Source organism: Lissotriton helveticus, chromosome 5_1 (genome assembly GCF_964261635.1).
Source record: "Lissotriton helveticus chromosome 5_1, aLisHel1.1, whole genome shotgun sequence".
In the NCBI taxonomy this organism is placed as follows: domain Eukaryota; kingdom Metazoa; phylum Chordata; class Amphibia; order Caudata; family Salamandridae; genus Lissotriton; species Lissotriton helveticus.
In genome coordinates this window covers 2,024,047,520-2,024,061,438 of record NC_136065.1, presented here as the reverse complement: position 1 = coordinate 2,024,061,438, position 13,919 = coordinate 2,024,047,520, and the positions used below count along the sequence as shown (strand labels likewise).

The 13,919-nt window shown below is 48.5% G+C and overlaps 1 protein-coding gene across 1 annotated transcript in view; it reads left to right on the top strand.

The window, feature by feature from the left end:
• The window catches only part of LOC144756199 (E3 ubiquitin-protein ligase TRIM39-like), a 363,500-nt gene that overhangs the window by 113,191 nt on the left and 236,390 nt on the right, over window positions 1-13,919 (top strand). The gene's annotated exons all lie outside the window — the stretch shown is intronic.

Sequence of the window (13,919 nt, the reverse complement as noted above, 5' to 3'; positions counted from 1 at the left end):
AAATTCCACCACCACCAATAACACCACCAATACCACCACCAATACTACCGACACCACCAATACCACCATCAATAAATCCACCACCACCAATATCACCACAAATACCACTACCAATATCAACACCAATACCACCACCACCAATACCACCGCACTGCCACTACCACCACAACTGCCATTACCACCACCACCAATACCACCAATAACCCCACCACCATCAATACTACCACCACTATCAATTCCACCACTCCACCACTACCAATAACACCACCAATGACATCACCAATACCACCACAAATACAAACACCACCACCATGACCATTAGCACCACCATTACCACCATCACTACCACCACCACTAATACCAGTATCACCACCACAATTACCACTAATATCACCACCACCAATAGCAATACCACCACCAATACCACCAGCACCAATACCCCACCAATATCAACACCACAAATACCAATACCACCACCACAAATATCATCACCAATCCAAAACCAGCACCACCAGTACCACTACCAATACCAATACCAATAGCACAAGCACCACTAATATCACCACCACCACCTTCAATATCACCACCGCCACCAATATCAACATACCCATAAATAACACCAATACTACCACCAATACCACCACTAATACCACCACCACCACCACCACCAATACCACCACCGATATCACCACTACCAATACCAACCCCACCACCAATACCACAACCACCAGTAACACCACCGCAAATACCACCACCACCACTAATACCACCAGTACCACCACCAATACCACCACCACCAATGCCACCACCAATACCACCACTAATATCACCATCACTAATACCACCAGCACCAATACTACCAATACCAATATCACCAGTACAAATACCAATACCACCCCCACTACCAATACCCCATCAATACCAATACCACCACCAATACTATCACCACCAATATCCCTCCACCACCAATACTGACACCACCACCACCAATATAAATAACACCACCACCATTACCACCACCATCAGTACCAATACCAATGCCACCACCAGTACCAATACCACCACCGATATCACCACTACCAATACCAACACCACCACCAATACCACAACCACCAGTAACACCACCGCAAATACCACCACCACCACTAATACCACCAGTACCACCACCAATACCACCACCACCAATGCCACCACCAATACCACCACTAATATCACCATCACTAATACCACCAGCACCAATACTACCAATACCAATATCACCAGTACAAATACCAATACCACCCCCACTACCAATACCCCATCAATACCAATACCACCACCAATACTATCACCACCAATATCCCTCCACCACCAATACTGACACCACCACCACCAATATAAATAACACCACCACCATTACCACCACCATCAGTACCAATACCAATGCCACCACCAGTACCAATACCACCACCAATACCACCACCACCAATACCACCATCACCAATACCCTCACCACCCGCAATACCACCACCACCAACACCACTACCACCAATACCAACACCAATACCATCACCACCAATACTACCACTGCCACCACCATTACCACCACCAATACCACCCCCACCAATATCACCACCAATACCAATACCAATACCCCCACCAATACCACCATCAATATCACCATCACCAATAACACGCATCCAATACCCCACCACCAATACCCCCAACATCAATACCAATTATACCACCAATACCAACAACAGCAATACCAGTATCACCAACAACGATACCACCAATACCAAAACCACCACTAATAACAATACCACCACCACCAATACCAGTACTACCACCACCAATACCGCCAATCCCACCACCAATCCCACCACCAATACCAGCAACAATAACACCTCTGCCAATACCAATACTACCACCACTAATAATACCAATACCACCACCTCAGCACCTCTCGCTTACTAGTAATAGCAGAGGCACTGTACAAGGCCTGAGCTGCAGCCAAGACCACCCCTCCCACCTACCATAAAGCAGAGCCCGCCCTGCACTAACAGGTGAAGCCAGGGCCCCACTACAACTGGAGTGTTTTTTATTAGGCCAAAGATACCAATGCCATTACGCAATGCCACACTGCACACTCAAATGACAAATAGGGCAGGAAATAGCTCACCCCCTGTCTTCCTTCAGAGCCGCAACAGTGTAATCACAGAGCAAAAGGTGTTGGAGCTCCTTCTTAGTGTTTATAGCTCGGATCATATGTAACTGTCACTTCACACTTTTTGTCTGTGTAATTTACAACACTTACACATCTTCACTGCACTATTTATCACTAGTTTGAAGACATCGCAGGCCAGTCTCTACCTCCGATATTTACAATTTTACAAGCAGTCGAGAATGCCCTTCATTGCAATGTAATAGGTCCCGCATTTGCGAGAGTTTAAGCTATTAGTATTGTAAATGACAATGCCTTTTTATTTATGTTTTAAAACCCAAAACATAAATAAAATGCTTTGTAATTTGCAATGCCAATTGGTAAAACATGCGTGAATGCGAGACCTATTGAATTGCTAATGCTTGTTGGTATACCTACAGCATATCTTATAGGTGTTTTGTGTGTACTAAAATGTGGGTTTCACACTTGAAAAACACTTTTAAATGCCAAGTGAAGCTTGCAGTGAGAATGCCCAGACAGTGTCTGGATGGATGATGACGTTGTGTTACAACTTGGCTTCATATCTGAGCGAGTGTACGAGTACACCTCTATCAGTGCCATGAGATGTTTAAGTAAATGTCCTTGTATGTTTCTGCCTCATATAATACCTCTATAGCTGTTCAAATGTTTATGTAAATAGCTTCAGAAATACCTCAGTGCCTGTGTTAGAGAATAGAGGGCAATATAGATGTGACTGCAACTACATTTGAGTCTGCTGCATGCACACATAGTTTCTGAGCAAGTGACTACATGTATATGTACTTCTTCTGTAGCTGCCTGACATAGCAGTGTAACAGAATTACACAACCCATAAACCAAAGAAAAAACACTCTTTGAAAACACCACAGCATATAAACACATCTTCTAATGCCTTGCTAATCTAAAAGTTTAACTCTGTAACCTACAGTTGCCTTTACTACCAATTACACCATGCAGTAAGCAGAAAATGTACAATATACAAATTCAAAGCAACAGATTGTGAACCAACTACTCACACACCTAGTCTTCAATTCAGACAAACTGTCACATTCTCATACAGTCAATAATTGACTTACTTACCTGATATTCAACATCCACGCCACTCACAAAACCAAGCATACATTACCTCATATAATTACAATATCATCTCTAAAATATTTCATACTCTCTTTTATCATTATCACATATCAATCAATCAATCAATCAATCAATCAAGGCATTTATATAGCGCGCTACTCACCCGGAGGGTCTCAAGGCGCTTGGGAAGGGGAGGTCCGCTACTGCTCAAACAGCCAGGTCTTGAGCTGCTTCCTGAAGGCGAGATGGTCTTGGGTCAGGCGGAGGTGGGTGGGGAGGGAGTTCCACGTCTTGGCGGCAAGGTAGGAGAAGGACCTTCCTCCTGTGGTGGCTCTGCGGATGCGGGGAACGACGGCGAGGGCGTGGTTGGTCGATCAAAGCTGGCGTGTGGGAGTGTAGAAGTTGAGGCGGTTGTTGAGGTATCCTGGGCCTTGGTTGTGTAGGGCTTTGTGTGCGTGGGTGAGGAGTCGGAACGTGATCCTCTTGTTGACCGGGAGCCAATGCAGGTCTCTCAGGTGTCCGGAGATGTGGCTGTGTCCGGGGATGTCCAGGATGAGTCTTGCTGAGGCGTTCAGGATCCGCTGGAGTCTCTTCTGGAGTTTGGCAGTGGTTCCGCCGTAGAGGGAGTTGCCGTAGTCCAGTCGGCTAGTGACGAGTGCCTGGGTGACTGTCTTCCTGGTCTCGGTTGGGATCCACCGGAAGATCTTCCGTAGCATGCGCAGGATGTTGAAGCATGACGAGGAGACGGCGTTGACTTGTCTGGTCATGGAGAGGGAGGAGTCCAGGATGAAGCCCAGGTTGCGTGCGTGGTCTGTTGGTTTGGGTACGCTGCCCAGGGCGGGGGGCCACCAGGAATCGTCCCAGGCGGAGGGTGATGATCCCAGGATGAGGACTTCTGTCTTGTCTGAGTTCAGTTTCAGGCGGCAGTTCATCATCCACTCGGCGACGTCTTTCATCCCTTCGTGAAGGTTGGTTCTGGCGGTGGCGGGGTCGTTGGTGAGGGAGAGGATCAGCTGGGTGTCGTCGGCGTAGGAGATGATGTTGAGGTTGTGTTGGCGTGCGATGGCCGCAATGGGGCTCATGTAGACATTGAAGAGGGTGGGGCTGAGCGAGGAGCCTTGTGGAACGCCGCAGATGACTTCGGTGGCTTCTGATCTGAACGGGGGGAGGCGGACTCTCTGTGTCCTTCCGGCGAGGAAGGAGATGATCCATTCTAGTGCATTCTCTTGGATTCCGGGGTTGCTGAGGCGCTGCACTAGGGTGCGGTGACAGACAGTGTCGAATGCCGCGGAGAGGTCCAGGAGGATGAGGGCTGCTGTTTCCCCGTTGTCGAGCAGGGCTCGGATTTCATCAGTGGCTGCGATGAGGACGGTCTTGGTGCTGTGGTTAGCTCGGAAGCCAGACTGCGAGCGATCGAGGGATCCATTTGTCTCGAGGAAGGCGGCCAGCTGCTTGTTGACGGTCTTCTCGATGACTTTGGCCGGGAACGGGAGGAGTGAGATGGGACGGTAGTTCTTGAGGCCGGTGGGGTCCGCTGATGGTTTCTTCAGTAGAGCGCTGAGTTCGGCATGCTTCCAGCTCTCCGGGAAGGTGGCGGTGTCGAAGGAGGTGTTGATGATGTCCCGCAGGTGGGGCGCGATGACGGAGTCGGCCTTGTTGAAGACGTGGTGAGGGCAGGGGTCGGATGGAGATCCGGAGTGGATGGTGTTCATCGTGCGTAGGGTTTCCTCGGTGTTGATCGGGGTCCAGGCGCGGAGGGTGGTGGTGGGTGGTGCCGGTGTTGTCCTGGGGTGCGTTGGCTGTGTGATGAAGCTGTTGTGTATGTCAGCGATCTTGCTGTGGAAGTACGAGGCGAGTGAGTTGCAGAGGTCTTGCGATGGGGTGACGTCGTTGTTTCCGGCGCTGGGGTTGGAGAGCTCTTTGACGATGTTGAAGAGTTCCTTGTTGTTGTGGGCGTTGTTGTCCAGTCGTTCCTTGAATGCGGTTTTCTTGGTGGTGTGGATCAGTTGGTGGTGTTTTCGGGTTGCGCGCTTGAGGGTGGTCATGTTGTCTGGTGTAGGGTCTCTGCGCCAGGTTCTCTCGAGGGCTCGGCAGTTCTTCTTGGAGCTCTTGAGTTCATCGGTGAACCATGGTGCTTTCTTACTGCCGGGTCTGCTGGGCGGGGTCCTCAGTGGGGCGAGGTCGTCTGCGCAGTTGCTGATCCACTTCGTGAGGTTGATGGCGGCCTGGCTGGGGTTTGCTGAGCTGGCGGGGGGGTCCTGGCTCAGGGATGCGGCGAGCTGCACATATAACGTTTCAATGAGTTAGTTCTCCAAATTAAATGTAATTCATATTCCTGCAAATTGAGTTCTTTGATTAAATATTTAGTTTTTGCTCTTATCAGAAAGATAGAATACTGTCAGGAAATGTAAAAACTAAGCATAGGAATGGCACATCACTCTCACACAAATGAAGCATTAATGGCAGCATTTTCAACTTTGCATCTGCAGAAAGCAGCAAATAAAAACATATCTTTTATTTTTTTGGTTGTAACTCCATTCCTGAATAGCTGGTGTGTGTTAATACTTTCATGCACTTTAATAAAGAATCTCAACATGGTAGAGCATTTGTGCATAATCTTAAAAAGAATAGGAGTGGAAAAAAATATTTGGCTCAGTATTTTCATGACGTCAAGACTACAGTACACACTAGGAAATACAATCCATGTTACACAAGAACTCTAAACCACTCTCTCTTTAACACCCTTCCCCAGTACACTCTTAGTACAGTCTCTATAGCAAACCCACTAGAACCAGTTGTTAACAAGTTCACTGTGTTCTATAAGGGCTGTATAAGTTACAAAATGAGCTCCAACAGGTGTGGTTTACAGTACAGAACTAAAAACAGATCCAAATCTACATTTCATCTTTTTATTTTTCCTGCAGCCAATCATAGATCTAGTTACTTAAGCTTTCAAGATATTACCTACATTCAATCACCTCCATATTCACACCATCCAATCAAATATGTTTTTTTAAACCAGAACCACACCTTAATTTTAACAGTCTTTCATTTTGATAACTGACTCATTCATCTCTAGCCTTCTCCTGTCTGCTACTGCTGCTGCAGGCCAAAATGATTGTGCGATTATGGGCCGCAGCTATGTCCTTTGGGCTAGAGAGGCTGCTAGAAAAAGTGGTATTGACAGGGACTTGGGTTTGGCTAATATGTTTATTGCTTGGATTGACCAGAGAGGATTGAAGTGGCATCAATTTCTGCCTTTGGTTGAAAGTATTGTGGATTACCAAGCCCTTGATGATTGTGCGCTGTGGTGGGAATGACCTGAGTAAATGTATGAGTGTCTGAGTGGGTCTAGGAGTGGGTGCTTGACTCTCACACGGGCTCTTTGAGTAAGTGCATTAGTGTCTGAATGGGTCTGTGAGTGGGTGCATGAATGAGTGTGAGTGTGTGCTTGAGAGTCTGAGTGAGTCTGGGAGTAGATGCATGAGTCTATGACTGGGTCTGTGAGTGGGTGAATAAGTCTGATTGGATCTGTGAATAGGTGCATGGGTCTGAGTGGGTCTGTGAGTGGGTGCATAAGCTATGAGTTGGTGAATGGGCGGGTACATGAGTGTCTGAGTGGATCTTTTATTTCAGCCCCGGGGACTGTTGCCATAAGGTAAAATGGTGGCCACAACTCTCTGCTTAGGTGGCGGTAAGCCAATTCCGTATTCCTCTTGTGCACGCATACGCGATTAATCGCAAAATCTTCACTAATTAGCTGTGGCCACAAATCTCCTTATTTTCTCCCCTTAAATATCTCCAAAACCTCTGAAAAGATTTACACCGGATAACTGAAAACACGACCTGCTTAAACAAATCTACCTTCCTAATACATTTCATGTAATTCAATCCTTTTATTTTATTTTATTTATTTTTTATAAATTTTTATTGAAGTTAACAATAAACAATAAGAACAAAAACACAAGGCAAAAATACAGTGATGGCAATCTTGAGTCCATGTGGGGGCAACTCCGAACAGTGCAAGACGTACAGTATAGCGAAAAGCAATAGCGGGGAGGGGGGGGCAGCGAGGAAACAGTGCAATATATACAATCAATACAAATCACTGGGAATGCCAATTAGGGGGACAAGGAGACATCAGGAGTAGGGTCATGTGGAGGAGTACATATATTTCCACGGTAAGCATTCCACTGTGACCAAATTCTGTTCCACTTTTTGGGCCGGCCCGGGACAAATATACTGTTTTTTCCCTAAACATGCACCAGTCCATGTTCTCCTTCCACGCCAGTACTGTGGGCGGTCTGTGGGAACCCCATAGCTGTGCAATATCCCTCTTAGCAACCATGTTGCCGAGGGTCGCCCAGCAGATCTGAGAAGCATTATAATCGTTAGGTTCCCATACATTCAAGAGGCAGCGCCGGGCTTCAGGTAGAAGCGGAACCCCCATGACATTTTCCATAATCGCATGCACTCAGGACCAAAAACCAGCCACTTCGGGACATTCCCACAAAATGTGAAGGAAGGTGCCAATCACGCCGCAGCCACGCTTACATAGCCCATCCAACGAATAACCCATGCGAACCAGACTCGGACCAGTGACATACACACGGTGAAGGATCTTAAGTTGGACAAACCGAAGGCGGGCGAGTATGGAAACCTCTTTAGGCGAGGACAAAGCGGACTGTCAATCCTCGTCGTCCAGTTCCAATCCGTCAGCAATCCATAAAGCCCTGAGGTGCGCAAGCAAGTAAATTCTGGTGTTGATCAGTTTTTTATAAATCAGTGAAATTGTACTATCAGGGACGTGGCCGTCCAGGATACGGTCCTCGAGAGGCGAGGATTCGGGAATAGTAGTTCCCACAGCAAAAACTGACAGCAGAGCATGACGTACCTGAGCGTATCTAAAGAATTCCCTGTCTCCAAGCTCATATTCCGTCTTGAGCACCTCGAAGGACTTCACATTGCCTTTAGTCCAGAGGTCACCTACCTTACTTAAACCAATCATGTCCCATTTATCAAAGCCTTTCGTCCGCCACAAATTGCCCAAACCTTCGGAAGCATACAATGGAGTCGCACGCGTCAACCTATCACACCATCCCAAGGCCGCAGTCGCATCGTGCCACACTCTTACAGTGATTTTCGTGGGCCCGGTCAACGTCCTATGAAGCCCCTTGGAATATGGCGCTCTATTAAAATTCCCACCGGGCAAGAGGTGCTTGTCCATGGCAAAGGCCGGGGTAGGACCAGGAGCGTAAGTTGCGTGGTTAACAGCACTTAATTGAGAAGCCCAATAGTAGCGCTTGATATCTGGGAGGGCGACGCCCCCATCGTACCACGGAAGCATGAGCTTAGACAAAGCGGTTCACGCACGCCCATCCCAGATCAGCCGCCTCTGCCGGTGCTCCACTTCACGAAAATAGCCGGATGGAATGGGGTCAAAAAAGTTTTGGAGTGCATATAAAAATCTGGGCAGCGACATCATTTTGAAAAGGGCCGCACGACCCAGTAGCGACAGAGGAAACTGCCGCCATCGTGCAGCGTCAAGCTTGAGCCGGTGAAGAGGGGGTAGCAAATTGCGTTCATAGCGTACTGCGGGATCTAAGGAAACATAAATCCCCAAGTATTTAAAGCCAGTATCAGCAATTTGAATCGGGAATCTACGAGGCAGTGGGGGAAGCTCACCGGACAGAACATAGACACATGATTTAGTCCAATTAATAATGAGACCCGAGTTCTTCCCGAAGGAGGTCAGAACATCAAAAAGCACATTAAGGGATTTCTGGGGGGATGTAAGATATAAAAGGATGTCATCCGCGTATAGCGAGATTCGGTCCTCAAAGTCGGGAGTTCATCTAATGCCTTTCATGGAAGGCTCCCAATGGAGCCACTCCGCCAGCGGCTCCAAAGCAAGGACAAAAAGCAACGGGGACAGCGGGCAACCCTGCCGGGTGCCACGCCCAAGTGTAAAGACACTGGAGACCTTACCGTTAACAACCACCTGGGAGAGGGGCTTTTCATAAAGAAGCTTCACCCAGGCGATGAATGTCGGACCAAACCCAAATTTGGAGAGAGCCGCCCAAAGATAAGGCCATTCTATAGTGTCAAAAGCCATAGTGGCGTCCAAGGAGGCCAAAATGGCCGGCTCAGTTAGAGTCCCTGCTCTCGGGAGAGCTCCGTGAAGTCTCCGAAGATTAAGGGCGGTATTCCGGTGTGGAATGAAGCCGGATTGATCCGCATGGACCAAGTCACTAATCACCGTATTCAACCGATTGGCTAACAATTTCGCTAGTATCTTAGGTTCGGCATTAAGTAGCGAAATAGGCCGATACGAGGCGCAGTAACACACACACCATCCCGCCTTTCAATCACAGGGACGACACGATTCACTTTCTCTTTCTTGTCCAGCCACGCAATCAGTTTACCGGCTTTGTCGCCTAAGTCATACATCCTACCCTGTTGCTCTCTATTCATCGCTTTCGCCGCGTCAGTCACAAGGGCCCTATATTCAGCGTGTTTCAAACTGAGGGAATGCAATGTAGAACGAGTAACAGCAACTTCAAGAGCATTTTCAAGCACAGTTATTTCAGTTTCGATGCGTACAAGTTTCTCACATTTAGCCTTCTTGGAAGCAGCAATCAAAGACAGTGAATGTCCACGAATAACAGTCTTGAAGGCCTCCCACAGTGAGACAGAGGAAGAAACAGACCCCACATTTTCATCGAAGTAATGGTCAATGGATTTCAGCAGTGCAGAGCGGGTTTTAGGATTGCGAAGATACCAGGGGTTTATAGGAGCCACTCTACCCTCGCCCCCCACCCCAGCCTCAACACAAAGCCACAGTGGGGAGTGATCAGAAATGCCCCTCGGGAGCTGATGAATCTCTTTGACAGAGGATAATTGCGCTGCTGGCATTAAGAAATAATCCAACCTGGAAAGACTACCATGGGCCCCCGAGTGAAAGGTATATTGTAGCTGCGTAGGGTGCATCAACCTCCAACTATCTATAAGACCAAAAGTGTCCAGCAGGTCGGCCAGCCACAATTGAGATCTAGCCAAATCCCTAGGGGGGTGGCGATCCAAAGTGCCGGAGACCACAGAGTTGAAATCACCACCCAGGATCAAAATACCCTCAGGAAGACCCAATAGGAGCCGCTCAAGGTCAGCAAAAGTGGCCCGAAGGGACGTACAGTGTGAGTATTGAAAGCGTCTTGCCCTCCCATCTACCGGTGAGCGCGGCATAGCGCCCCCTGTCATCGAGTATTACATCATCAATTTCAAAGGGGAGGGAGGACCGGATGAGAATACTCACTCCTCTGGAGCCGGAAGTGAATCCAGAGTGAGCGACCAGTCGGTATCCACGTCTATTCATAGCTTGGCATGCGTTACCAATTAAATGCGTTTCTTGCAAAAGAACAATGTCGGGGGAATGGCGTCTAAGAAACTGCAGCACAACCCCACATTTTATCCTGTCTCCCAAACCATTGACATTCCAGGACAGCAGTCTCAACTCACTACCCCCCATCCCCATAGAAGAGACAGAGCACACCCCTCACAGGACCCAATTATAGGAATGGACGAAAAACAATACAGTGCCTTGTGAACAAAAAAGGAAACATGCGAACACCCCCCCACCACCCCTCAACATGAACCCGTTACAACGCCCCCCACCCTGCACCCCTGCGTACGACTCAGAAGCCACCCCGACTTGCAGTGTGCCTGTCGCCCAATCATTAAACTAATCTACACAAAGAAACCCAGGAGGAGGAAGAGACCCCTTGCACCCCCGCCACCCTCGGGCCGATCCAGAATAGAACAATTATTCAAACTCAGCTGACAAATAGGCGGAAAAGTCAGAAGTCGGGACCCATAGTGTCACTCTTGCTCCGGCGAGCAACCGTCGGCTCGACCGGGGTGCTCAGTTCGATCACCTCTTTTTGGCAGGGAATCAAGCCAGTCACTGACATTGTCCGGACGATCAAAGAAAAACGTTTGTTCCTCATATTCGATTCGTAGTCGGGCTGGAAACAACATGGCATATTTAAGGTCCAAATCGCGCAGTCTTCGCTTCACTCCCCGAAACCCCATTCTCTGCCACTGAACCAGTGGAGTAAAATCGGGATAAAAGTTCACAGTAGAGTTGTCGAATTTCACAGGGCCGCTCTCACGGGAGGCCTGAAGGATAGCGTCCCTGTCCCGAAAATGGAAGAGTGTGGCAATAATGGGTCTCGGGGGGGCACCCGGTTTCGGCTTCCCACCCGGAAATCGATAGGCCCGTTCAACAGCGAAGAATTTACTGAGACCGGTGGGGGTGAGGTGATTCAGGACCAGGTCTTCCACCAAAGTGTCGGTGGCGGCGTCTTCGGGATTTTCCGGAACACCTATAATGCGTACATTATTACGCCGGGCCCTATTTTCAAACTCCTCAAGCCGACGGGCCACCAAGTCCTGTGACGAACGCAAGTTGCAGATCTCAGTCTGTACCTCCGTGACATCAGTCGTCAGGCTGGAGGTCTTCAGATCCAACGCCTTGACCCTTTCATTGGTCTTTGCCAGGTCCGCTCTAATCAGCGTGACATCGACAGCCACCGTATCGATCTTAGAGGCGAGGGCCTCATACTGCTGTCCCATGGAGGCCTTCATACTGGTGATGGCACTCATGACGTCCTGAAGCGATACCTCTGTGGGCGCAGCAAGGTCCACCGTGGGGTCTTCAGGAGTACGGCCAGTGCCGCTGGGGGATCCCTTAGGATGGGTGTAGCGATCCATCACATTAGATTGAGTTAGTCCCCCACGGAGAGGCGTTTTTGTCTTGCGCTTCTCAGTGTCCGGTTTGGTGGCCATCTTGAAAACAGAGCCCCGGAGGGGCCCTCGAGACCTGGTGAAAATGGCGATCACGATGAGGCCAAAAGTACACGAAATGGGGCCAAAGGAGAGAAAATGCCAATAGAGTTGGAAGCCAGACCCTCACGGAAGAAGGCAAACAGCAGTAGGGCGAAGTCAGCCAGATCCGGAGTAGATCAAAAAGAATGCCAGTCAATCAGAGCCCGGAGTAGGAAAGTGAAACTGAAAGTTGATGTGAGGCCGCCTGGGGAAAGACCCCTCTGGCCGTTGTTGTTCAACTACTCCCCGGTCTGAAGATCAGCAGAGCCCCCGGCCACGTCCCGGGGCAGGCCGTAAAAGCACGAGCCGATGTAAAAGTGGCTCCCGACTTCCGATTTCAATTTTGAAAGGAATATTAGGGTCAGCCAAGGATCGCCTTCAAAAGCCCATCTTCAGAAGCAGGATATTAGCAGGATATTTGCGAAGGGCGGCGCGGGTCTCGGGAGCCGCGACCATCATGAATGCCCGCGAAGCTCCTCCTCCCTAATTCAATCCTACAGTTCGGGTTGTAGGTGTGTCGAAAGGCCCTATGGGAATCAACATGTAAATCATACTTTTTTAACCCACTTTTTCTAGCTCCCACTTGACGGATCAGCTTGAAACTTTCCATGCACAACAAGACTCACTATGACACTTTTTGGAAAATTTCGGGAAGATTCATCAATGACGCCAAAGATATAAGATAGTTAAAAATACTTTCACTATAGGAACATGGTTCTTACTATAACCATCTACTGGTGACTATCTATAGGTAGGTAGATAGATAGATAGATTACCTACTGGCGGTTGTCAGTAGGTAGTTAAAGTTAGGACCTAGTTTCCATAGGAAAAGCATTTTTTTTGCTAATAACGTTTGCAATATTTGACGAATCTTCACAAAAGTTTCAAAACTAGCGTGCCACTCACCGCAGTTGCTGTCTTGAAAGTTTCGGAGTGATCCGTTAGGCGGGACCGAGAAAAAGGGGGGACCCAAAACACATTCCCCTTGTTAATTTCCATAGGATCTTTGGACATGGCCCCTGGGTGGGTCAGGTAATTGGGGCATTTTAAAAATAAAGGAAGGGGGCGTGCGGGCCCCCCCTCCAGGAGCTTAATAATGCCCTGTGGACAATCACCTCCCTGGGTGTATAGTTAAATGGTTGGGGGTCTCTCGGACCGCCTGTGGACCACCCCCTCACCGGAGCCACATTTAAAAAATGAATCGGGGGCTCATGGACCCCCATTCCCCAGATACTACCACTTACCTGGGGATTATACCTTGGCATTAGGGGCCATTCAGACCCCCTAGAGGTCCCAGGGGACCACCACTTCCAGAGACCATAATTAATTTGTAATGGGGGTCTCAGGGACCTCCTCCACCTCACTGGGGCCTAGTTATTGTTAGAAAAATGGGACAGGGGTCACCTCGCCCTCCTTCCGGGACTTTCTCGCCCCTGTGGCCACAAATATTACTTTGTTCTCGTAAATATCTGAACATCTACTGAACGGATTTACACCAAATAACTGAAAGCGAGATCTGCATAGCCAAATCTTCATTTCTCGCAAATTTGTTTTAATTCTGTCCAGTGGTTCGGGTTGCAAGTTCAATTAAACAGTCTAAGGCAATTAACATGGAAACCGCACCTTGGTTTGACCCCCCTATTTCTTGGCCCCCTCTTGACCGATCACCCCAAAACTTTCCATGCATAACAAAAATCACCAACACACTTTTTGGGGGGAAATTATGTGAAGATTCGTCAAACAGTGCCAAAGATATAGGCAAGTCAAAAAGTAATTT